General features: G+C 40.6%; 1 long non-coding RNA gene across 1 annotated transcript in view; it reads right to left on the reverse strand.

Moving 5' to 3' along the window:
- Nucleotides 1–2,548: 2,548 nt before the first annotated feature.
- LOC135964737 (uncharacterized) overlaps nucleotides 2,549–25,785 on the reverse strand; it is a 28,657-nt gene continuing 5,420 nt past the window's right edge. Inside the window, exon 3 of the long non-coding RNA XR_010577289.2 lies at nucleotides 2,549–2,681. This is a non-coding gene — a long non-coding RNA (uncharacterized lncRNA). The remainder of the gene's footprint in view (nucleotides 2,682–25,785) is intronic.

Here is a 25,785-nt window from a genome sequence, read left to right on the forward strand (position 1 = left end):
TAGGGGACCAGGCTGCTGCCTCATGCCTGTAATCCCAGCACTTTGGGGGCCCAAGGTGGGTGGATCAAAAGGTCAGGAGATCAAGACCATCCTGGCTAACATGGCGAAACCCCATCCCTACTAAAAATAACACAAAAATTATCCAGGTGTGGTGGTGTGTGCCTGTAGTTCCAGCTACTCGGGAGGCTGAGGCAGAATCGCTTGAACCCGGAAGGCAGAGGTTGCAGTGAGCTGAGATTGCGCCACTGCACTGTAGCCTGGGCGACAGAGCAAGACGCCATCTCAAAAAAAAAAAGAAAGAAAAAAAGTAGGGGCAGGGAAACACTAGAAGAAATATAGGATATTATTCAAAATTAGTCACCATTTTGAGTAACTTGGGTTTTACGTTGTATTGTCCCTTGTTAATTGTTTCCTGTGCTTTTAACTTACACTACTCCTTGGTTTGTTTTATTAAATAACCCACACCATGTCTTCCATGTTCCTATCCTCCCTAATCAATATATTACCAACGTAATGGGTAATTATAATATTTGGCTCTAGTTTAGGCCATTGGTTTAAATTCCATTGCACTACTTGATGGCATCGAGCTGGAGTAGACACATCAACATATTATTGTTAGTGGTGTTAACAGGGAAACAGAAGACTGTATTAGCCTGATTCCTAAGAGAGCTCATGACAACTGAGAATGACTTATGATAATTTTTCAATATAGAAACAAAATTACGCATAGCATTGACAGAACAGGAACAGGCGTATTCAATTTACTACAGTCCACAGTTAACCACTGTATTAGTTAGAGTTCTTAGGTTCCAAGAAGTAGAACCCAGCTTAAGCAAAGAAATGTATTGGAAAGATTCTGGAGGATTACAGACCCAATGGGAACCTTAAGAACCATGCTCCAAAGTAGGCAAGAAGTTATTTCCTAGAGAACCAGGAAGCAAGAGCCACGGCAGTGGTCCCAGCAGAAAGCTAGGGCCAGAATACCACCATTGGATTGATTCTTCAGCTGTTCCTTTAGTCTTCCAAGGAAGCAACCCACAGGCCAATTGTGTTCGTTTTCTGACTTCCTGGCTGTACCAGTGTACCGATAGATAGGACATGATCATTTTGCCTCTTTTTTTGGGAGGCAGGCACCTAAAAATACTATTTCAACCAGACCATGAACATTTGGAGGGAAGTAATTTCTCTAAATGTGCAGCCGAAGGCAACGAATGTCCTCTGCATTTACCAGGGGACCCACCTCTGGCAAAGACCAGCGCAACAGAGGGGAGTGGAGGTTTAAGCTACCCCAGGGTACCTAATTCCTGCATTCAGCTGTGATGGCTCTCAGTCCTGTAAGCCCCTCATGCTATTTCATGCTCATTGTTTAGGTTACAATAGAGGATTCTGGCCTGGCATGGGGGCTCATGCCTATAATCCCAAAACTTTGGGAGGCTGAGGCGGTAGGATCACTTGAGCCCCAGAGTTTGAGACCAGCCTGGGCAACAAACACCCTGTCTCTACTAAAAGTTAAAAAAAAAAAAAAAAACTAGCCTAGTGTGGTGGCACACACCTGTAGTCCTAGCTACTAAGGAGACTGAAGCGGGAGAATTGCTTGAGCCCGGGAGGTCAAGGCTGCTGTGAGCCGAGATCTTGCCACTGCACTCCAGCCTGGGTGACAAAGTGAGACCCTGTCTCAAGAAAAAGAAGAATAGAGGATTCCAAAGACTCTAGTTTTGAATAACCCAGTTATAGTCCCTCCCAAAATGTACTCTCCACCCATTTAAGGACAGTTTCTTTTTCCCCTCAGGACTATAATGAATAGTTCTTACACCACTCTCAGGAAGGGGAGAGTGACCCGTGATGACAGGTAATGCATCAGGCTTGTGTGGCTTGCTTGGAGTGTCAGCACGATTTCGTCAAATTGCACACTCATGGCTCCATAAGTTCCAGTGGCTATGGAGGTTCTTTTTTTTTTTTTTTTTTTTTTGAGACAGAGTCTCACTTAGTCGCCCAGGCTGGAGTGCAGTGGCGCGATCTCGGCTCACTGCAAGCTCCGCCTCCCGGGTTCATGCCATTCTCCTGCCTCAGCCTCCTGAGCAGCTGGGACTGCAGGCGCCCGCCACCGCGCCCGGCTAATTTTTTGTATTTTTAGTAGAGACGGGGTTTCACTGTGGTCTCGATCTCCTGACCTTGTGATCCGCCCGCCTCGGCCTCCCAAAGTGCTGGGATTACAGGCGTGAGCCACCGCGCCCGGCCTGGTCTTTTATTATTAAGTGTAATGTTAGCTGTTGGATTCTTGTAGATGAACTTTATTTATTTATTTATTTATTATTATTATACTTTAAGTTCTAGGGTACATGTGCACAACGTGCAGGTTTGTTACATATGTATACCTGTGCCATGTTGGTGTGCTGCACCCATCAACTCGTCAGCACCCATCAACTCGTCATTTACATCAGGTATAACTCCCAATGCCATCCCTCCCCACTCCCCCCTCCCCATAATAGGCCCCAGTGTGTGATGTTCCCCTTCCCGAGTCCAAGTGATCTCATTGTTCAATTCCCACCTATGAGTGAGAACATGCGGTGTTTGGTTTTCTGTTCTTGCGATAGTTTGCTGAGAATGATGGTTTCCAGCTGCATCCATGTCCCTACAAAGGACACAAACTCATCCTTTTTTATGGCTGCGAGCCTAAAGATCTTAAAAGGATATTAAAGAAATAGTATTAACAACTTTATGCTAATATATTTGACAACTTAAGTAAAATGGACACATTCCTTTAGAAAAAAATTACCCAAACTGGGCCAGGTGCCATGGCTCACTCCTGTAATCCCAGCACTTTGGGAGGCTGAGGCGGGAGGATCACCTGAAGTCAGGAGTTTGAGATGAGCCTGGTCAACATGGTGAAACACCGTCTCTAGTAAAAATTCCAAAACAGTTAACCAGGTGTGGTGGCACATGCCTGTAATCCCAGCTACTCGGGAGGCTGAGCCAGAAGAATCGCTTGAACTCGGGAGGTGGAGCGTGCAGTGATCTGAGAATGCACCACTGCACTCCAGCCTGGGCGACAGAGCGAGACTCTGTCTCAAAAAAAAAAAAAAAAAAAAAAAAAAATTACCAAAACTGACTAAAGAAGAAATAAAAAATTGAATAGCCTTACATTTGTTAAATAATTTTTATTTATAATTAAAGATTTTTTTTTTTTTTTTTTTTTTTGAGACGGAGTCTCGCTCTGTAGCCCAGGCTGGAGTGCAGTGGCCGGATCTCAGCTCACTGCAAGCTCCGCCTCCCGGGTTCACGCCATTCTCCGGCCTCAGCCTCCCGAGCAGCTGGGACTACTTTTATAAAGAGTACTCTGGGACCATAAGGCTTCACAGCTTAATTGTATTAAATATTTAAGGAAAAAATAATACCAACCTTCTTCATAGTCTTTCAGAAAATAGAGGCATATCCATTTTTCTAACTCATTTTAAGAAATAGTATCATTCTAATATCAAAAGCAAACAAGGACATTGCAAAGAAGAAGGGGAAGAAGGAAGAGGAAGAGAAAGGGAAATGGGAGATGGAGAAGAAGGAAGGCAATTACAGAGCAATATTTCTCATGAACATAAACACAATTTTTAAAAAAAGTATTAACAGGCCGGGCCTGGTGGCTCACACCCATAATCCCAGCACTTTGGAAGGCCGAGGCGGGTGGATCACAAGGTCAGGGGTTCGAGACCAGCATGACCAACATGGTGAAACCCTGTCTCTATAGCGGAGAATGGTGGCACATGCCTGTAATCCCACTACTCAGGAGGCTGAGGCAGGAGAATCACTTGAACCCGGGAGGCGGAGGTTGCAGTGAGCCGAGATCGTGCCACTGCACTCCGGCCTGAGCAACAGAGCGAGACTCCATCTCAAAAAAAAAAAAAAAAAAAAGTATTAACAAATTAAATTTAAAAAGAGACTACATTATAATCAAATAGGGTTTATTCCAGAAATCCAAGGTTGAATTAAAAGTCAACTAATTAAATCACTAAGTTAATGAATAAAGGGGACAAACTGTATTGTCATTTTAATAGATGAAAAAAAGCATATAATATTTAAATCCATTTAAGATGTCTAAGCAAACTAGTAATAAAAGGGAACTCCCTCAACCCGATAAAGGGCATCTGCGAAACACCTGGAGCTAACATCATGCTTAATAGTAAAAGACTATTATTATTTTACCCAAAGATTGAGAACAAGGCAAACATATCTGCTTTCAGTCTTTAAATCAACATAATACTGGAGCACCTATGCAGTGCAAAATAAGGCAAAGAAAAAAAAAAGAGTCATAGAGATTGGAAAGAAAGAAGTAAAACTTTCTTTATTCTAGGAAAAAATAATCATGTATGTAAACAATCTCACAAAATCTACAAAACATCTACTAGAAATAATAAATGAGTTTAGCAGGGTAGCAGGACACAAGGGCAGTGTACTAGCAATTAATTTACAGTAGCATCAGAAAGCATGAACATAAAGATTAATTTAACAAAATGTGCGTAAGATCTGCACACTAAAAACTACAAAATTGTAGGTTCACACTTGAAAATGTACACAAAGGCAGGCACTGTGAGCTGCACAACCACACACTCATTTCCAACCTTCTTGCCTGCCTCTGTCTAGGAGCTGAAAAAGGCTATGTACCCATTTTTATTTATTTACTTATTTATTTTGCAGCTACCCTTGCAGCTAATGGTAGTCAAAGGACCCATTTGTGGCAAATGAGAGAGATGTAGGATAATCTTCCAGGCCACTTCTGGGACAGCTGCACCCTCTAGCTTCCTGCCCTGGATGTAGATGTGCTGTCTGAAGCTGCGAAAACCTTCCAACCAGGAAGTCGCACACTAAAGTGACAAGTATTCTGACAGCTCTGACTGCCTACTTCCATATTTCCTGTAATATTAAATAATTGATTGCTGTTATGGCTTAAGTCAAAGTTAGTTAGCTATCCTGTTACTTACATTCCATGCTGATACATGACCTCACACAACTGGGAATAAATAGATAGATAATGGCACCCACAAGATTAGGAATTCTGCTGGGCATGGTGGCCAAAGATTAGGAATTCTGCTGGGCATGGTGGCCAAAGATTAGGAATTCTGCTGGGCATGGTGGCTCACACCTACAATCCCAACACTTGGAAGGCCGAGGTGGGAGGATCGCTTGAAGCCAGGAGTTTCAGACCAGCCTAAGCAGTGTAGTGAGACCCTGGTTCTACAAAAAATAAAATAAAATAAAATAAAATAGGCCAAGAAAGGCAGATCACTTGAGGTCAAGAGTTCAAGACCAGTCTGGCCAACATAGTGAAACCCTGTCTCCACAGAAAAAAGTACAAAAATGAGCCGAGTGTGGTGGCATGTGCCTGTGGTCCCAGCTACTCAAGAGGCTGAGGTGGGAGGATCGCTTGAGCTGGGAATGCAGAGGTTGCAGTGGGCCGAGATTGTGCCACTGCCCTCCAGCCTGCGTGACACAGTGAGATCCCGTCTCAAAATAAATAAATAAATAAAGTAAAAAAATTTAGCCAGGCATGGTGGCACACACCTGTAGCCCTAGGCTCGGGCATGCGGATTGCTTGAGCCCAGGAGTTTGAGGTTGCAGTGAGCTATGATCACACCACTGCACTGCAGCCTAGATGACAGAGTGAGACCCTGAATTTAACAACAACAACAAAAGGACATAAAGTCTCATTTGGGAATCTCGCAATTCTAATTGAGTGAATGCAGTTTCTCTTCATTCTCCTTCCTCATCTCAGTTCAGAAGAGCTCCTATAGAACCCCTTAAAGCTGATGTCCATATGGAGAATAAGTACTTATAGAGTAAGGGAGGCTAAATTTGGGACTTGTACTCAACAGACAGTGCCCTGAGTGTCTGCAGAGTCCCTTTCCCATCTTACTCCAGAGGGTCCAAGAGGCCACAGTGGGGAGCAGAGGTGGCCCCCAGGAGTGTGCACTGCTGTGTTTATAGTCTTCACAGCCTTCATGTGATGATTTAAGTGAAGTTGCTGAGAGGTTTAAGAATTGGGAAATAATCCTTTTGAATCTCTTATAATTGCTATTAAATCATAAATTTCCTGTAATTAATAGAACTCAGGAACAAGTGGTAACCACGGCATTTTTTCAGGGTCAGCTCTCAGTCAATGGAGCAGCACTAACACCCATGTGTTTCATAGACATTAGAACTGCTGTTTTCTAGAGACAACTGAACTCTCTCTTCTCCCACCCGCAGGGATTGCACTTCTTAGTGTTTGGACTTATTGTGCCAAAATTGGTTTTCATCTAAACAAACCAATACTTTTAGATAGCTAATAGCCCCAATCACTTTTCCATTAACTGCTGGAATTTGACAGGTGCCCCAGAAATACCTTGGGACATTCATTTGAAATTTAAATGAAGGGGACACTTTTAGGCAGCTCTGGAAACATGAAGGCAGCTCTAGCTCTGCCCTCCTCAGCCCCATGTATGTGATTGTGTTACTCATCAAGTCCAGTATGAGAACCTGCAAGCTGGCCAATGCATTGTGCACTTAGGAACAATGCACTCATCTATTTTAGGCTCCTGTTCTGAGTGCAAGGCTCTATCCACAATGATTTCCTGATTTCTTCCTGATCACTCCAGTGCAGGGTGAGGGGAATGGATAAGGTCTCTCAATTTTACATGTCATATCATTAACAGACCGCTTTAAGAAATAGATTTAGGTGGTACAAGTGCATAATCAGCATAGCAATTGATATAGAAGAACTATTTGAAAAATCCAACACCCATTCATGATAAACTCTTTAAACTAGCAATAGAGGGGGAATATTCTCAAATTGATACAGGGTGTTTATAAAAACCTACACTGAATAGCATACTTAATGGTAAAGGCTGAATATGTTCCCCTTGTGATCAGGAACAATACAAGGATGTTTGCTCTTACCACTCTTATTCAACATAGCATGAGAAGTTGTAGCCAGCACAGTAAAGCAAGAAAAGAAGTCAAAAAGATCATACAGGAAGAAACAAAATTGTTCCTATTTGCTAATGACATACTTAGATATGTAGAAATCCCCTCAAAACTTACAAAAAATAAAAATAAACCCTAGAACTAATAAGTGAGTTCAGCAAGGTCACATAATACAAGATAAATATAAAATAATTGATTGCACTTCAATTGTTCATTGGTAATTACCAATGAGCATGTGCACACCAAAATTAAAAATATGGTCCCACTTACAATCATTAAAAAAATACTAAAGTGTAAATCTAAAAAGAAGTACAGAACTTGTATACTGTATACTACAAAATTGAAATCACTGGTGAAAGAAATCAAGGAAGACCTAAGTAAATGGTGAGACATACCATAGTTTATGGATTGGAAGACTTAGTATAGTAAATATTTCAATTCCCAAATGGATATTCAGGTGTAACATAATTCCAGCAAGACTTTTTTGCAGATATAGACAAGAATATTATAAATTTAGATGGAACTGCAAAGAAATCAGAAGAGCTAAGACAATTCTGAAAGGCAAGAATAGAATGAGAGGAATTTGTCTACTTCATTTCAAGACTGATTTTATAGCTTTACCAATTAAGATTGTGTAGTATTGGCAGAGGGATAAACACATAGATGAATAAAGCAGAATAGGGAACCCAGAAAGATATCCACACAAATGTGCCCAAATGATTTTTGACAAAGATTCACAAGTAATTAAAAACAGGAAAGATGGCCAAGTGTGGTGGCTCACGCCTGTAATCCCAGCACTTTGGGAGGCCGAGGTGGGCTGATCCCCTGAGGTCAGGAATTCTAGACCAGCCTGACCAACATGGCGAAACCCTGTCTCTACTAAAAACACAAAACTAGCTGGGTGTGGTGGCACATGCCTGTAATTCCAGCTACTCAGGAGGCTGAGGCAGGAGAATAACTTGAACCCGGGAGACAGAGGTTGCAATGAGCCGAGGTCGCGCCACTGCACTCCAACTGGGGAAACAAGAGCAAAACTCCAACTCAAAAACAACAACAACAACAACAACAACAACAACAACCACCACCACCAGGAAAGACTACCTTTTCAATGAATGATTTCTAGAGCAGTTGGACATCTACAGGCAAAAAAATAAATGTTTCCCTAAGTTTCACAGTTTATACAAAAATTAAATTAAAATGGATCAAGGGCTTAATATAAAATGTAAAACTATAAAACTTTTAGGGAAAAAATCATAAGAGAAATCTGCAAGAACTAATGTTATGCCAAAAGTTCTTAGACTGGACACCAAAAACATGATCCACAAAAGAAAAAGTTAATAAATTAGACTTCGTAAAAACTTAAAACCTTTGCTCTAGAAAAGACCTTGTTAAGAGGATGAAAATATAAGCTACAGACTGGGAGAGAATACATATCCACAAACCACATATTTTCAAACCACATATCCAACAAAGAACTAGTCTATGGAATATATTAAGAACTCTCAAAGCTTAGCAGTTAAAAAAAACTCAATCTAAATAGGCAAAAGACAAAAAGAGACATTTCATGGATGAGGATGTACAGATGACAATCACATGCAAAGATGTGTTATAAGAGAAACTCACTTGCATTAGGAATATTTATTTTCTCTCACACCTTGCTTTGTCTTTGTCTACAGCATTTATCCTCACAGTATATATATCATGTATTCATTTGTTTCTTTATTGTCTGTCCCGCTCCAGTAAAATGTCATCTCTATGTGGGTGGAAACCCTGGGTTCTGTTCACTGCTTTTTCACCAGGATCAGAATTGTGCCTGGCTGGTGGTAACCACTCAGTACATATTTGTGGAATGAATGAATACATGCCCTTGCATGTTTAGATGAACTCAGCTGTGAGTTTTATCCATGGGGTCCTGGTATTTTAAAATAATAGATTTTTAAATCACTTTTCCTTTTTTGTCTATAGTAATTTAGTTCAATTTTCTACTCCTTGGGTAATTAATACTTCACTCAAAAACTATCAGTTTCCTCTACATTTCGAAAATAATTTCCATAGATTTAGTAGTCTCTTATAATTCTTTTACTCTATCTTTTTAAATCTCTTTTTTATAAGGATCAACATGAGTTTTCTACTTTATCATTTTTTTGTTTAATGAATTAATTTTGCATTTATTTTTGTTGTATTTCTACCTCATTGAATTCACCTTATTTTTGTCTTTTTTTTTTTTTTTTTCCTTTTTGTGGAGAACGGGGTCTCGCTATATTACCCAGGCAGGTCTCGAACTCCTGGGCTCAAGCTATCCTCCCGCCTCTGCCTCCCTGAGAGCTGGGATTACAGGCGTGAGCCACCGCGCCCGGCCAATTCACCTTATTTTTATTCACTTATTCAGATTCATTTTATTGTCTTTTTTCCCTAATTTCTTAAGGGTATGTATTAGTTATGATGAAGACTAAATTGCTGTAGCAAAAGGATCCCAAAACCTCTTTATTTCTCTTTCATGGAACAGTCCAGGAGGGGTAGGTGATCTATTCTACAAATTTATTTCAGGAACACAGGCAAACAGGATGATGCTGCCACTCTCTAAGGTAGGGATTAGCATGCTACAGCAAACAGACAAATTCTACCTGTGGTTTATTTTACAAATAAAGTTTTATTGCAATGCAACCATGCTAATTTGTTTACATGTTGCCTGTGGCTGCTTCTGATCTGTAATGGCAGAGCTGAGTAGTTATGGCAGAGAGTTATGGGAGAGTTGAGTAGTTATGGCTCACAAAAATGAAATTATTTTCCTTCTGGCCTTTTTCAGAAGAGCTTGCTGATGCTCTCTAAGGCAGTGTCCAGTCTGCATAATCAAAACTGGGTCACCAACACGTCCTGGCTGTTTTCAGCTTGTGGGGAGAGAAAAGGAAATGTGGAGAAGTCATGTCCACTGTACCAAGAAGTGGTACACAGTCTTCCACTCACATTTTCTGGTGAAACTGTCACATGGCCACATCTAGCTGCAAGGGAGTCTGGGGACTGCAGTTTAGTTGGCATCAGCTACACACACCACGGCCCACCTACTAATCTTTCACTGTGGTAAAAGGAGAGAATGGAGTTTGGAGGATTGCTACCATTTCCTCCTTAGATAAACACGAAGTGCCTATATTTTCTGTCTGTCTTCTTTAATAATGAAGAAATGTCAAACAATGATTTTTTTTCCAGAACAACTTCTTTGACTCAGAGGTTCTGGTATGACACAGCCTCCTTTTCATTGTGTATTTTTTTTTTTTTATTTTGAGACGGAGTCTCGCTCTGTCGCCCAGGCTGGAGTGCAGTGGCCGGATCTCGGCTCACTGCAAGCTCCGCCTCCTGGGTTCACGCCATTCTCCTGCCTCAGCCTCCGGAGTAGCTGGGACTACAGGCGCCCGCCACCTCGCCCGGCTAATTTTTTGTATCTTTTAGTAGAGACAGGGTTTCATCGTGTTAGCCACGATGGTCTCGATCTCCTGACCTCATGATCCGCCCATCTCGGCCTCCCAAAGTGCTGGGATTATAGGCTTGAGCCACCGCGCCCGGCCTTCATTGTGTATTTCTTTTAGGTAGTTTGTAGTTTCAGTTTGGAATTCTTCTTTAAGGAATATTTTGGAGGATGTTTCTTAGTTTTCAAATACTTACGTAGTTTTTAAAGTCACATTTTGATTATTTATTTTTATTTGTTAAGAGAATGTGTCCCTAAAATGTATACTTAGACAAATGTGTTTATGACCAAATGAATAAGGAATTCTGTAATACCTGGACACACATATGTGTGTGTATATATTCCTTTTTCAAATGACAAAGATTTATCTAATAACTACACACGTTTGATTACATTATGTCCTTTCTTCTTTTTGTCTTTTATATCTAATTCTGAAAGATTTATTAAATTCCCTCATTCTAATATAATTTTTAGAATTTTTTGCATTTCTAATAATTTCCATTTATATATTTACCTGTCATGTTTTTAAATTTAAGTTTACTGTATTTTCCTATTTATTTATTTATTTATTTATTGAGACAGGGCCTCACCTCATCCCCCAGGCTGGACAGTGGCACAATCTCAGCTCATTTTAACCTTGACCTCCTGTATTCAAGGGATCCTCCTGCCTCAGCTCCCCAAGTAGCTGGGACTATAGGCACATGCCCAGCTAATTTTTGTGTTTTTTGTAGAGACAGGGTTTTACCATGTTGCTCAGGTTGGTCTCCAACTCCTAAGCACAGTGATTCACCTGCCTCAGCCTCCCAAAGTGCTAGGATTATAGGCATGAGCCATTGCACCTTGCCAAATTTATTATATTTTCTTTAAACATTGTTCATTTAATGTTATTTGTATCTATGTGTTTCTTTTTGGATATTTAATCTTAAATCTATGTTTTCAGATATTAATAATTTGTGATTGTGATATCTTTTTGCTAGTATTCATTTATTGTAGTATTCACTTTTTTCCTAAGCCTTATATCTCTAGTAAGAAAAAAAGAAAAAAAGCCTTACTAGAGAAGGTAAATGAGGATAATAATATATGCTCTTTTATAAGGCTGAAAGAAGATAATGGCTGGGAGAGTTTTGTAAATCATAAAGAACTACACATATAACAAATATTGTTCATTCTGCTACTGGGTCTGTGGACCTGCCTAAGTTGTTGCTCTCTGACTTCAATTATACATTCTGGGCAGACCAGATCTATTATCTATTAATTATCTATCTATCTATAATCTATCCATTTTCTATCTATCTATCTCTTCTATCTAGATTATGATTCTAACCAATTTAATCATTAGCAGTGGGCTGTGTCTACTATTCCAACATAACTATATCACACACCTGCCCATTTTCATTGACAATACCAGATAGAATATTTATGCCATTACTATTTTGGAACCCATAAAGTATTGAGTGAAAAGTATGTTTATTTTTATTTTCCTACTATTGTTATCTAAAAACATATACAGTGTTTCAAGAAAACAAGCTACAGTGAAGCATCAAATAAGAAATACTCTGGTTGGGGGCTGAGGTGGAGAGCCAGCACTTTTTTTTTTTTTTTTTTTTTAACATCAATGTTTATTTTAAGTTCCAGGGTACATGTGCGGGATGTACAGGTTTGTTACATAGGTAAACACGTGCCATGGTGATTTGCTGCACAGATCAACCCATCACCTAGGTATTAAGCCAAGCATCCATTAACTATTCTTCCTGATGCTGTTCCTTGCCCTGCACCCCTGACAGGGCCCAGTGTGGGCTCTTCCCTCCTCATATGTCCATGTGTTCTCATCGTTCAGCTCCCACTTATAAATGAGAACATGCAGTGTTTGGTTTTCTGCTCCTTTGTTAATTTCCTGAGGATAATGACTTCCAGCTCCATTCATGCCCCTGCAAAGGACATGATCTCATTCCTTTTCATTGCTGCATAGTATTCCATGGTATATATATGTATCACAGTTTCTTTATCCAGTCTATCATTGATGGGCATTTGGATTGATTCCATGTCTTTGGTATTGTGAATAGTGCTACAATAAACATACATGTGCATGTATTTTTATAATAGAATGATTTATATTCCTTTAGGTATATATCTAGTAATGGGATTGCTGGGTCAAATGGTATTTCTGCTTCTAGATCTTTGAGGAATCATCATACTGTCTTCCACAATGGTTGGAGTAATTTACACCCCTACTAACAGTATAAAATATTGCCTTTTTCTCCACACCTCACCAGCATCTGTTGTTTCTTGACTTTTTAATAATCATCATTCTGCCTGGTGTGAGATGGTATCTCATTATGGTTTTGATTTGCATATCTCTAATGAGAAATTTCTCTAATTGAAATTTTTTTCATGTTTGTTGGCTGCATGAATGTCTTCTTTTGAGAAGTGTCTGTTCATGTCCTTTGTCCACTTTTTAATGGGATTTTTTTTTTCTTGTAAATTTGTTTAAGTTCCTAGTAGACTCTCGATGTTAGACCTTTGTCAGATTGATAGATTGCAAAAATTTTCTCCCATTCTATAGGTTGTTTGTTTACTCTGACGATAGTTTCTTTTGCTGTGAAGAAGCTCTTTAGTTTAATTAGATCTCATTTGTCAGTTTTTGCTTTTGTTGCCATTTTTTTTGGTGTGTTTGTCATGAAATCTTTGCCCTTGACTATGTCCTGAATGGTATTGCCTAGAGTTTCTTCTAGGGTTTTTATTGCTTTGGGTTTTACATTTAAGTCTTTAATCCATCTTGGGTGAATTTTTGTATAAGGTATAAGGAGGGGTTCTAGTTTCGATTTTCTGCATATGGCTAGACAGTTTGTGAGGCAATATTTATTAAAGAGGGAATCATTTCCCCATTGCTTGTTTTTGTCAGGTTTGTTGAAGGTCAGATGGTTGTAGGTATGCAGTCTTATTTCTGAGTGTTTTATTCTGTTCCCTTGGTCTATTTGTCTGCTTTTGTACCAGTATCATGCTGTTTTGGTTACTGTAGCCTTGTAGTATAGTTTGAAGTCAGGTAGGGTGATGCCTCCAGCTTTGTTCTTTTTGTTTAGGATTGACCTGGCTATACGGGCTCCTTTTTGGTTCCATATGAATTTTAAAATAGTTTTTTTCTAACTCTGTGAAGAATGTCAATGGTAGTTAAATGGGAATAGCATTGAATCTGTAAATTACTTTGGGCACTATGGCCATTTTCACAATATTAATTCTTCCTATCCATGAACATGGAATGTTTTTCCATTTTTTTTTTTTTTGTGGGTCCTCTCTGATTTCCTTGAGCAGTGGTTTGTCATTCTCCTTGAAGAGGTCCTTCACTTCCCTTTGTTAGGTGTATTCCTAAGTATTTTACTCTGTTTGTAGCAATTATAAATGGGAGTTCATTCATGATTTGGCTCTCTGCCTGTCCGTTGTTGATGTATAGCAATGCTAGCGATTTTTGTACATTGATTTTTGTATCCTGAGACTTTGCTGAAGTTACTTATCAGCTTAAGAAGCTTTTGGGCTGAGACAATGGGGTTTTCTAGATATAGGATCATGTCATCAGCAAACAAACATAATTTGAGTTCCTCTCTTTCTATCCGAATACCCTTTTTTTCTTTCTCTTGCCTGATAACCCTGGCCAGAACTTCCAATACTATATTGAATAGGAGGGGAGCCAGGATTTTAAAATTGTTCTTAAATCACAATAAAATTATAGTTGCAAGCAGTCACAGGACAAAATGCCTCTAGCACAACTTCCACTCGTTCCCATGTGGTTAAAAAAACGTGAAATTACAGACTTGAAATCTTGTTTTTTTCTCCAACATGTTTCTACCTTGTCAGTGGTCACTTCTTTTTATGTCCATAATCTAATTCCTTCTTTGTTTCTGAACAATCTTCTGGATACTAGAACAGGAATATCCATTTATTTGAAATCTTATTTTGTCCCTTGGCTTTAAGTGTGGTTCTTGTAAACAACTTGTGTAAGTTAAAAAAATCCATTATGACAGTGTATGTCTTTTTATAGGGGAATGCAACTCATTCATTACATTTGCATTCACACTGGTACTTAAGCTTTATGTTTAATATATATACATATTAGTCTGGGTTCTCCAGATAGAACCAGCAGGAATACACACACACACACACACACACACACACACACACACACACACACACACACCCCTCTACCATAAGGAATTGACTGATGTGATTATGGAAGCTGAGAATTGCAAGATCTGCAGCTGGCAAACTGGAGACCCAGGAGAGTCAATGGTGTAAGTTCCAGTCTGAGTCTGGCTGAGTCTAAAGGGAGAAGAAGCCCAATGTCCCAGCTCAAAGACAGTCAGTCAGAGAGAAAGAATTCTTTCTTACTCATCCTTTTATTCTATTCAGGTCTTCAATGGATTGGATGAGGCTCACCCACGATTGGGAGGACAATCTGTTTTCTTCAGTCTATCAATTCAAATGTTAATCTTACCCAAAAACATCCTCACAGACACATCCAGAAATGTTTAACCAAATAACTGGGCATCTCATGGTCCAGTCAAGTTGATATATAAAATTAACCATCACAAGTGTGCCCCTTGTCAACGTGGACACCTCCTCAGACCATGCTTATTTCCAAATAAATATAATAACAAAGTGATAATTCTGCCTAACAGGGTACAGCTATCCTGCATACCAGCAGAAACACACTAACCCCTTCCCCAGAAGATGAGGTAAAATCCTAGAATGATGTTTACCCTTCTGATATCTCAAAACTTAAATACTATAATTGAAATACTTAACTACATTTAAATATTATGATATAAAGTTAATTCATGTTATGTTATATAAGGAAATTAGAAAGGGAATAAAGCAAAAGTATTTGCATATATGTGTCTATGTATATTAATGCACACAAACATATTCATAGCAAGATAACTCATAATTACAATCTCATTTCTGTAACTGATCACATGATTGTAGCTGGTATTTGTAACTACTTACAAATACCATTACCCATTCTGCATTCCCTTTGCCTTCAGCAAGCACTTTAGCTGGTTGTGATTCTTTACCTGGTGGGGTGAACCAAGCCTTCATTCCTGAAGGGTCTGGACCATTAGCAGTGCTGCCTATATTGGGTTGTTGTAATTTTACACTGACCTTAATCACAGGGCATGGTCATACTAAAAGAAGCCCTAAGGTATCTCCTGCATTCCAGACACTCTCTCCCTTAGCTCTATTGTGGAGTAGTAGTCCTAATTCCCTTTGGTAGTCAGGATCAATCACTCTAGCCAGATCAGTAACTCCCCTTTTTTGTCTATTGATTCAGAGGCATGGAGATCCCCAGTGGCCAGGCAGCAGTCTTTCACTCTGCGGTTTTCAAGTCCTTGATGGTGGCACCGTCTCTGCAGTCCCACCAGAGATGTGGTATTGTTTTTGATTTACTATTTTCCTAGGTGGAGTCAGCTCTAATGGCTTCCATTTGGTCTTTCCCACAATAATAACCCTCACTACACAGGTTAGGGAACTAATGTGGGGATTCTGCCAACTGCTGAGTATATCTATTTCAACTATGCATTCCAGAACAGAGGTACACCTGATGGCAGCAGCAGCCTGTCTGGAGCAGCTGCTGCCATGACACTGGCTGCAGCAGGGGAGGCCCAGCTAGGGCTGCGTGCTCCATGGAGCCACAGGGACCCAGGAACAGGTGGAAGCCCCATCCCCTTCCAAGTTGGCAGGTGAGAGCACTGCTCTCCTGGGTGCAGCTGCAGCTGCTCGGCCATGGCTGCATACTGGACATCCCTGTACTCTCTGGGGCCCAGGAAACCCCCCTTCCCCACAGGCTTATAAGTGCCTGGTCCTGCTGCTTGGCCTCTCCCTGCTCCCAGTGTCAGCTCCGATTTTGGAGCAAAGTTCTGGCTGAGTCCTGGATGCTGTCTGACCCGGCTGGGTGTGCACACACTCGGGGTAGTGCTGACATGCCAGCCCCCTGCCGCCTCAGCCTTCTCCAGACATTGGTTACTGATGAGCTCAGGAGGGAGGCCAAGGGAGTGCTGAGGGTGGGTGGGCACAGGCTTGCAGGTGCCCCTTGGTGTCATGGATGACATGTAGATGGTGGCGGGAGGCAGGCAGGCTCCTGGGCAGAAGGAGGCAGGTCCCTAGTGAAGTCCCTTCAAGCCAGGGGCCACCTGAATCATTGGGGTTGGGCTGTCAGTGCTGAGTGGAGTCTGCAGCCTGGAGTGAGAACTTATGGTGCTTCTTCTGGGCCCACCATGGCTGCCTGTGGACAAATCAGCATGCACTTCCTCCCTTCTGAACCGCTTAAAACCCCTAGACTCAGCCATACTAACAGAGACAACGTGATGACCTGCCTGAGATAGGAGCTACCCACTCTGGGTCTCCTCTCTGCTGAGGGCTGCACATTGGTCAGGACAACCTCCCTGTGGATAGGAGCTACCCACTCTGGGTCTCCTCTCTGTTGAGAGCTGACACTCGTTGGGATGACTTGCCTGCAGATAGGAGCTATGCACTCCAGGTCTCCTGAGAGCTGTAATGTTGCTCAATAAAGAACCTCTTTGCCTTGCTTACCCTCCAGTTGTCTGCATACCTCATTCTTCCTGGATGCAGGATAAGAACTTGGGAGGTGCCAAATGACAGGACTGAAAAAGCTGTAACACAAACAGGGCTGAAACATACCCCATCACTCGCCATGTTGCAGGTGACAAGAAGGAAAGAAGAGCTGCGGGACGTCGAGGAGCCCAGATCTAGGACTCCTTGGGTCAGGATTGTGATACCTTCTTTGGGGCTCTGCAGTTCCTGGCATCTCCAAGCTTCTGGGTACCATGTTCCCTGGTGCCCATAGTGGAAGCCACTTGCAGTGTGCTTGGTCCAGCTGCAGCCTTGCATGGAGCCGGCACCTGTGCCAGTGCCTGGACCTGCCTGTCTCACTGCAGCCAGCATGCCTGGCTGTGTGCAGTGGCCAGACCCCATGCTCACTCACACGCCCCTTGCCACTCTGCGCCTGGCTCACCTTTGGCAGGCATGAGATCTGGGCTGGTAGCAGAAGCCAAGTGCAGCCTGCCTGGCTGGGTGGGTGGAATGAGCCCAGTGGGCCCGAGCCAAACTTGGGCAAAGGCGCCACCAGCCACAGAGGTTTCCGGCTGGCAAAGCGACACCCCAAGGATTCTGTGACACAACCACAGCATGGGTTCAGTGACACACTGAGCCAACTGTGAGTTGGACTTGAGCTAAAACTCAGTTGATCACTGGACCTAAACCTATACTCTGACTGGTAGAGTATAGTGACATAGTGGGTTACCTGAAATTAGTGTCAACTCAAGGCCAGTGTCTAGTAGTCTCTGGAAAGTCTGATTATTTCCTTTCCCCCATGCACAGTTACCCTGATAGAAGGCCATAGGTCTTTTTAGGGAAGTCTGGGAAAAAAGATTAACAATATAAATTCTTGACAGTGTCTGGGGTCCTTCTTTAAGGAGACTCAGCCTCTTCCTTCAAGGGGTTCTGGGCCTGTAAACTGGCTCTGTAAGTCTAGGAACTGACTGAGGGGTTGTGACAGTCTGCTTTTATAATTCAGGTTAGACTTTTATTCAGGTGACCTATAACTTTTTTGCTATCAGATGAGAATAGGCTTCCTATTTCACTTCTAGCTTTCGTGGGGAAATAGTTTAATCTTAGGTAAATAACCTGATTCTCAACAACATAGTTTTGCCCATTAGTAGGTATCCACTGATGATTCATAGTTGTCAGTTCCTGGCTTGGCAATTTCATCATTCTTTCTACAATTATTAGATGGAATTCTACTTCTCTACTTATATACATATTTGTTTGTTTGTTTATTTATTTATTTATTTATTTAGTGAGACACAGTCTCACTCTGTTGCCCTGGCTGAAGGGCAGTGGCGTGATCTCAGTTCACTGCAACCTCCACCTCCCAGGTTCAAGTGATTCTCATGTCTCAGCCTCCTGAGTAGCTGGGATTACATGCCCATGCCACCATGCCCAGCTAATTTTTCATTTTATTTTTATCACCATGGCTTCATATATTCTTGTCTTATTCTACAGGTTATAATCCATTACCATCACTATTTATTTATTTTTGCCCAAGTGAAGCCAGTGGGTGCCCCTTGAAGTTGGCTTCTGTGTCCTTTTTCACATGTTCTCCCATCATTCTTTAAGGATTTCCTTACTGTCTAGTATAACAATATGTTGGAAGATTGTTTTGTACTTTACTTGACACACCCCTAGAAGCAGCCCTGAATGTTTTAGTGGAGAATGGTACTTGGAAACCAAGATTTGAGTATTTCGTGTGCTCATTACTACTAGCTATCACTGCTTCTAAGCCAGCTCAGATGGCAGAGTTAGGAAATACACATATGCATGCTTGTGTGTGTGTATACACATATATCTCTATGTCACATATATACACACACATTGCTTTTTTTAAGAAAAAATAAGGTTTTTTTTCTTTGTGGACAAAATAGTCTTTCTTATACAGAATATTAACGACAAGATTTAAAAATTATTTTCTATTCCTCATTGCCTTTGTTTCATCTGCGCTTCCACTTTTCTTTTTTGTCATTTAGGTCTCTGTCTCCTTCATGTGGAATGTTGCCTGAAACATCCAGTGGTCACTGATTGATTTCATATTTAAGAGTGATGCGCAGCCGGGCATGATGGCCTACGCCTGTAATACCAGCACTTTGGGAGACCGAGCCGGGCGGTTCACGATGTCAAGAGATCAAGACCATCCTGGCCAACATGGTGAAACCCAGTCTCTACTAAAAATACAAAAATTAGCTGGGTGTAATGGCATGTGCCTGTAGTCCCAGCTACTCACGAGTCTGAGGCAGGAGAATTGCTTGAACCCCGGGAGGCAGAGGTAGGAGTGAGTTGAGATCGTGCCACTGACTGCACTCCAGCCTGGTGATAGAGTGAGATTCCATCTCAAAAAAAAAAAAAAAAAAAAAAACACAAAAGGGTGATGCACAAGGGATTATTCCGTATAATGCTGAAATAGTTTATTCAGACCCACCTTTCCATGAAAACAACTACAGATGTTGGGGGAATGTACAAAGAGAAAAATAACTTGTTAAAAGCAACATAAATGGGAATACATATTCATATAACCATTTTGGAGGGAAACTTGGAGAATCAACAAAACTACATATGCACTTATCTTTTGACTCAGCAATCGAACATCTAGAGTTTACCCTGAAGATACACTGCTAACAATGCGAAAATGCATATGCAGTTATTAATTGCAGCATTATTTGCAACTGCAAAATATGTGAAACAATCTAAGTATCCATACATAGGAGAGTGGTTAAATAAGCTATGCTACATCCACAGAAGATAAAATTATGCAGTGTAATAAATAACAAGGAAGAGTTCTATGGACTGACTTGAAGTGATTTCCAGGATATATTGTTACATGAAAAAGCAAAACATAGAACAATATATATCCCATAATACATCTTTTGTGTAAAAAGTGGGGGAGGGGAATAAGAAAATATATATGTTTTGCTTATTTGTGGGAAAAAAAAAGAAAGAAATTTAGGAAGAATAGACTGGAAACTAATGAGATTGCTTACCAAAGCCAATCGGTAAGATGTGGGTAGAAAATGTGAGAGTATGAGAATAAGATAAAAATGATGAAGAAGTGGTATTTCTTTGACATAGTTTAAAAATATATTCTGAATGTTAGAACCATGTTAATGTTTCACATACTTAATTAAAGAAAATATACTCAAAGAAAACATCAACAAGGACAGGGAATTAAAAAAAGTAGAACACAAAAACAAATGAACCCAGCTATACTTTATTTTATTTATTTATTTATTTTTTAATTGTACTTTAAGTTTTAGGGTATCTGTGCACAATGTGCAGGTTTGTTACATATGTATACCTGTGCCATGTTGGTGTGCTGCACCCATTAACTCATCATTTACATTAGGTATATCTCCTAAGGCTATCATTCTCCCTTCCCCCACCCCACGACAGGCCCCAGTGTGTGATGTTCCCCTTCCTGTGTCCAAGTGTTCTCATTGTTCAGTTCTCACCTATGAGTGAGAACATGTGGTGTTTGGTTTTCTGTCCTTGCAATAGTTTGCTCAGAATGATGGCTTTCAGCTTCATCCATTTCCCTACAAAGGACATGAACTCATCCTTTTTAATGGCTGCATAGTATTCCATAGTGTATATATGCCACATTTTCTTAATCCAGTCTATTATTGATGGACACTTGGGTTGGTTCCAAGTCTTTGCTATTGTGAATAGTGCCACAATAAACATACGTGCGCATGTGTCTTTATCGTAGCATGATTTATAATCCTTTGGGTATATCCCCAGTAATGGGATGGCTGGGTCAAATGGTATTTCTAGTTCTAGATCCTTGAGGAATCACCATGCTGTCTTCCACAATGGTTGAACTAGTTTACAGTCCCACCAACAGTGTAAAAGTGTTCCTATTTCTCCACATCCTCTCCAGCACCTGTTGTCTCCTGACTTTTTAATGATTGCCATTCTAACTGGTGTGAGATGGTATCTCATTGTGGTTTTGATTTGCATTTCTCTGATGGCCAGTGATGATAAGCATTTTTTCATGTGTCTATTGGTTGCATGAATGTCTTCTTTTGAGAAGTGTCTGTTCATATCCTTCACTCACTTTTTGATGGGGCTGTTGAATTTTTTTCTTGTAAATTTGTTTAAGTTCTTTGTAGATTCTGGATATTAACCCTTTGTCAGATGGGTAGATTGTAAAATTTTTCTCCCATTCTGTAGGTTGCCTGTTCACTCTGATGGTAGTTTCTTTTGCTGTGCAGAAGCTCCTTTGTTTAACTTGATCCCATTTGTCAATTTTGGCTTTTGTTGCCATTGCTTTTGGTGTTTTAGTCATGAAGTCCTTGCCCATGCCTATGTCCTGAATGGTATTGCCTAGGTTTTCTTCTAGGGTTTTTATGGTTTTAGGTCTAACATTTAAGTCTTTAACCCATGTTGAATTAATTTTTGTATAAGGTGTAAGGAAGGGATCCAGTTTCAGCTTTCTACACATGGCTAGCCAGTTTTCCCAGCACCATTTATTAAATAGGGAATCCTTTCCCCATTTCTTGTTTTTGTCAGGTTTGTCAAAGATCAGATGGTTGTAGATGTGTGGCATTATTTCTGAGGGCTCTGTTCTGTTCCATTGGTCTATATCTCTGTTTTGGTACCAGTACCATGGAGTTTTGGTTACTGTAGCCTTGTAGTATAGTTTGAAGTCAGGTAGCATGATGCCTCCAGCTTTGTTCTTTGGGCTTAGAATTGTCATGGCAATGCGGGCTCTTTTTTGGTTCCATATGAACTTTAAAGTAGTTTTTTCCCAATTCTGTGAAGAAAGTCATTGGTAGCTTGAAGGGGATGGCATTGAATCCACAAATTACCTTGGGCAGTATGGCCATTTTCACGATATTGATTCTTCCAATCCATGAGCATGGAATGTTCTTGCATTTGTTTGTGTCCTCTCTTATTTCGTTGAGCAGTGGTTTGTAGTTCTCCTTGAAGAGGTCCTTCGCATCCCTTGTAAGTTGGATTCCTAGGTATTTTATTCTCTTTGAAGCAATTGTGAATGAGAGTTCACTCATGATTTGGCTCTCTGTTTTTCTGTTGTTGGTGTATAGGAATGCTTGTGATTTTTGCACATTGATTTTGTATCTTGAGACTTTGCTGAAGTTGCTTATCATCTTAAGGAGATTTTGGGTTGAGACAATGGGGTTTTCTAAATATACAATCATGTCATCTGCAAACAGGGACAATTTGACTTCCTCTTTTCCTAATTGAATACCCTTTATTTCTTTCTCCTGCCTGACTGCCCTGGCCAGAACTTCCAACATTATGTTGAATAGGAGTGGTGAGAGAGGGCATCCTTGTCTTGTGCCAGTTTTCAAAGGGAATGCTTCCAGTTTTTGCCCATTCAATATGATATTGGCTGTGGGTTTGTCATAAATAGCTCTTATTATTTTGAGATACGTCCCATCAATACCTACTTTATTGAGAGTTTTTCGCATGAAGGGCTGTTGAATTTTGTCAAAGGTCTTTTCTGCATCTGTTGAGATAATCATGTGGTTTTTGTCTTTGGTTCTGTTTATATGACGTTTATTGATTTGCATATGTTGAACCAGTCTTGCATCCCAGGGATGAAGTCAATGTGATCATGGTAGATAAACTTTTTGATGTGCTGCTGGATTCGGTTTGCCAGTATTTTACTGAAGATTTTTGCATTGATGTTCATCAGGGATATTGGTCTAAAATTCTTTTTTTGTTGTGTCTCTGCCAGGCTCTGGTATCAGGATGATGCTGACCTCAGTAAAAGAGTTAGGGAGGATTCCCTCTGTTTCTATTAATCGGAATAGTTTCTGAAGGAATGGTACCAGCTCCTCTTTGTACCTCTGGTAGAATTCGGCTGTGAATCCATTTGGTCCTGGACTTTTTTTGGTTGGTAGCCTATTAGTTATTTCCTCAATTTCAGAGCCTGTTATTGCTCTATTCAGGGATTCAACTTCTTCCTGGTTTAGTCTTGGGAGGGTGTGTATGTCCAGGAATTTATCCATTTCTCCTAGATTTTCTAGTTTATTTGCATAGAGGTGTTTATAGTATTCTCTGATGGTAGTTTGTAAATGTCTGTGGGATCGGTGGTGATATCCCCTTTATCATTTTTTATTGCATCTCTTTGATTCTTCTCTCTTTTCTTCTTTATTAGTCTTGCTAGCAGTCTATCAATTTTGTTGATCTTTTCAAAAAACCAACTCCTGGATTCATTGATTTTTTGAAGGTTTTTTTTTTGTGTCTCTATCTCCTTCAGTTCTGCTCTGATCTTAGTTATTTCTTGCCTTCTGCTAGCTTTTGAATGTGTTTGCTCTTGCTTCTCTAGTTCTTTTAATTGTGATGTTAGGGTGTCAATTTCAGATCCTTCCTGCTTTCTCTTGTGGGTATTTAGTGCTATAAATTTCCCTCTACACACTGCTTCAAATGTGTCCCAGAGATTCTGGTATGTTGTGTCTTTGTTCTTATAGGTTTCAAAGAACATCTTTATTTTGCCTTCACTTCGTTATGTACCCAGTAGTCATTCAGGAGCAGGTTCTTCAGTTTTTATATAGTTGAGCGATTTTGAGTGAGTTTCTTAATCCTGAGTTCTATTTTGATTGTACTGTGGTCTGAGAGACAGTTTGTTATAATTTCTCTTGTTTTACATTTGCTGAGGAGTGCTTTACTTCCAACTATGTGGTCAGTTTTGGAATAAGTGTGATGTGGTGCTGAGAAGAATGTATATTCTGTTGATTAGGGGTGGAGAGTTCTGTATATGTCTATTAGGTCCGCTTGGTGCAAAGCTGAGTTCAATTCCTGGATATCCTTGTTAACTTTCTGTCTCATTGATCTGTCTAATGTTGACAGTGGGGTGTTAAAGTCTCCCGTTATTATTGTGTGGGAGTCTAAGTCTCTTTGTAGGTCTCTAAGGACTTGCTTCATCACTCTGGGTGCTCCCGTATTGGGTGCATATATATTTACGATATTTAGCTCTTCTTGTTGAATGGATCCCTTTACCATTATATAATGGCCTTCTTTGTCTCTTTTGATCTTTGTTGGTTTAAAGTCTGTTTTATCAGAGACTAGGATTGCAACCCCTGCTTTTTTTTGTTTTCCATTTGCTTGGTAGATCTTCCTCCATCCCTTTAATTTGAGCCTATCTGTGTCTCTGCACATGAGATGGGTCTTCTGATTAAAGCACACTGATGGGTCTTGACTCTTTATCCAATTTGCCAGTCTGTGTCTTTTAATTGGAGCATTTAGCCCATTTACATTTAAGGTTAATATTGGTATGTGTGAATTTGGTACTGTCATTATGATGTTAGCTGGTTATTTTGCTCGTTAGTTGATGCAGTTTCTTCCTAGCATCAATGGTCTTTACAATTTGGCATGTTTTTGCAGTGGCTGGTACTGGTTGTTCCTTTCCATGTTTAGTGCTTCCTTCAGGAGCTCTTGTAAGGCAGGCTCGGTGGTGACAAAATCTCTCAGCATTTGCTTGTCTGTAAAGGATATTATTTCTCCTTCACTTATGAAGCTTAGTTTGGCTGGACATGAAATTCTGGCTTGAAAATTCTTTTCTTTAAGAATGTTGAATATTGGCCCCCACTCTCTTCTGTCTTGTAGAGTTTCTGCCAAGAGATCCTTCGTTAATCTGATGGGCTTCCCTTTGTGGGTAACCCGACCTTTCTCTCTGACTGCCTTTCACATTTTTTCCTTCATTTCAACTTTGGTGAATCTGACAATTATGTGTCTTGGAGTTGCTCTTCTCGAGGAGTATCTTTGTGGTGTTCTCTCTATTTCCTGAAGTTGAATGCTGGCCTGCCTTGCTAGCTTAAGGAAGTTCTCCTGGATAATATCCTGCAGAGTGTTTTCCAACTTGGTTCCATTCTCCCTGTCACTTTCAGGTACACCAATCAGACATGGATTTGGTCTTTTCACATAGTCCCATATTTCATGGAGGCTTTGTTCATTTCTTTTCACTCTTTTTTCTCTAAACTTCTCTTCTCACTTCATTTCATTTATTTGATCTTTAATCACTGATATCCTTTCTTCCACTTGATAGAATTGGCTACTGAAGCTTGTCCATGTGTCATGTAGTTCTCGTGTCATGGTTTTCAGCTCCATCAGGTCATTTAAGGTCTTCTCTATGCTGTTTATTCTAGTTAGCCATTTGTCTTATCTTTTTTCAAGGTTTTTATCTTCTTTGCAATGGGTTCGAACATCCTCCTTTAGTTCAGAGAAGTTTGTTATTATCAATTGTCTGAAGTCTTCTTCTCTCAAATCCTCAGTCATTCTCCATCAAGCTTTGTTCTGTCACTGGCGAAGAGCTGCGTTTCTTTGGGGGTGAAGAGGTGCTCTGATTTTTAGAATTTTCAGCTTTTTTGCTCTGGTTTCTCCCCATCTTTGTGGTTTTATCTACCTTTGGTCTTTGATGATGGTGACATACAGATGCACTTTTGGTGTGGATGTCCTTTCTGTTTGTTAGTTTTCCTTCTAACAGTCAGGACCCTCAGCTGCAGGTCTGTTGGAGTTTGCTGGAGGTCCACTCCAGACCCTGTTTGCCTGGGTATCACCAGTGGAGGTTGCAGAACAGCAAATATTGCAGGATGGCAAATGTTTCTGCCTGATCCTTCCTCTTCCTCTGGAGCCTTTGTCTCAGAGAGGCACCTGGCCGTATGAGGTGTCAGTCGGTCCCTACTGGGAGGTGCCTCCCAGTTAGGCTACTCAGAGGTCAGGGATGCACTTGAGGAGGCAGTCTGTTCGTTCTCAGATCTCAAACTCCATGCTGGGAGAAACACTACTCT

This window comes from Macaca fascicularis, chromosome 8 (genome assembly GCF_037993035.2).
Source record: "Macaca fascicularis isolate 582-1 chromosome 8, T2T-MFA8v1.1".
NCBI lineage: Eukaryota > Metazoa > Chordata > Mammalia > Primates > Cercopithecidae > Macaca > Macaca fascicularis.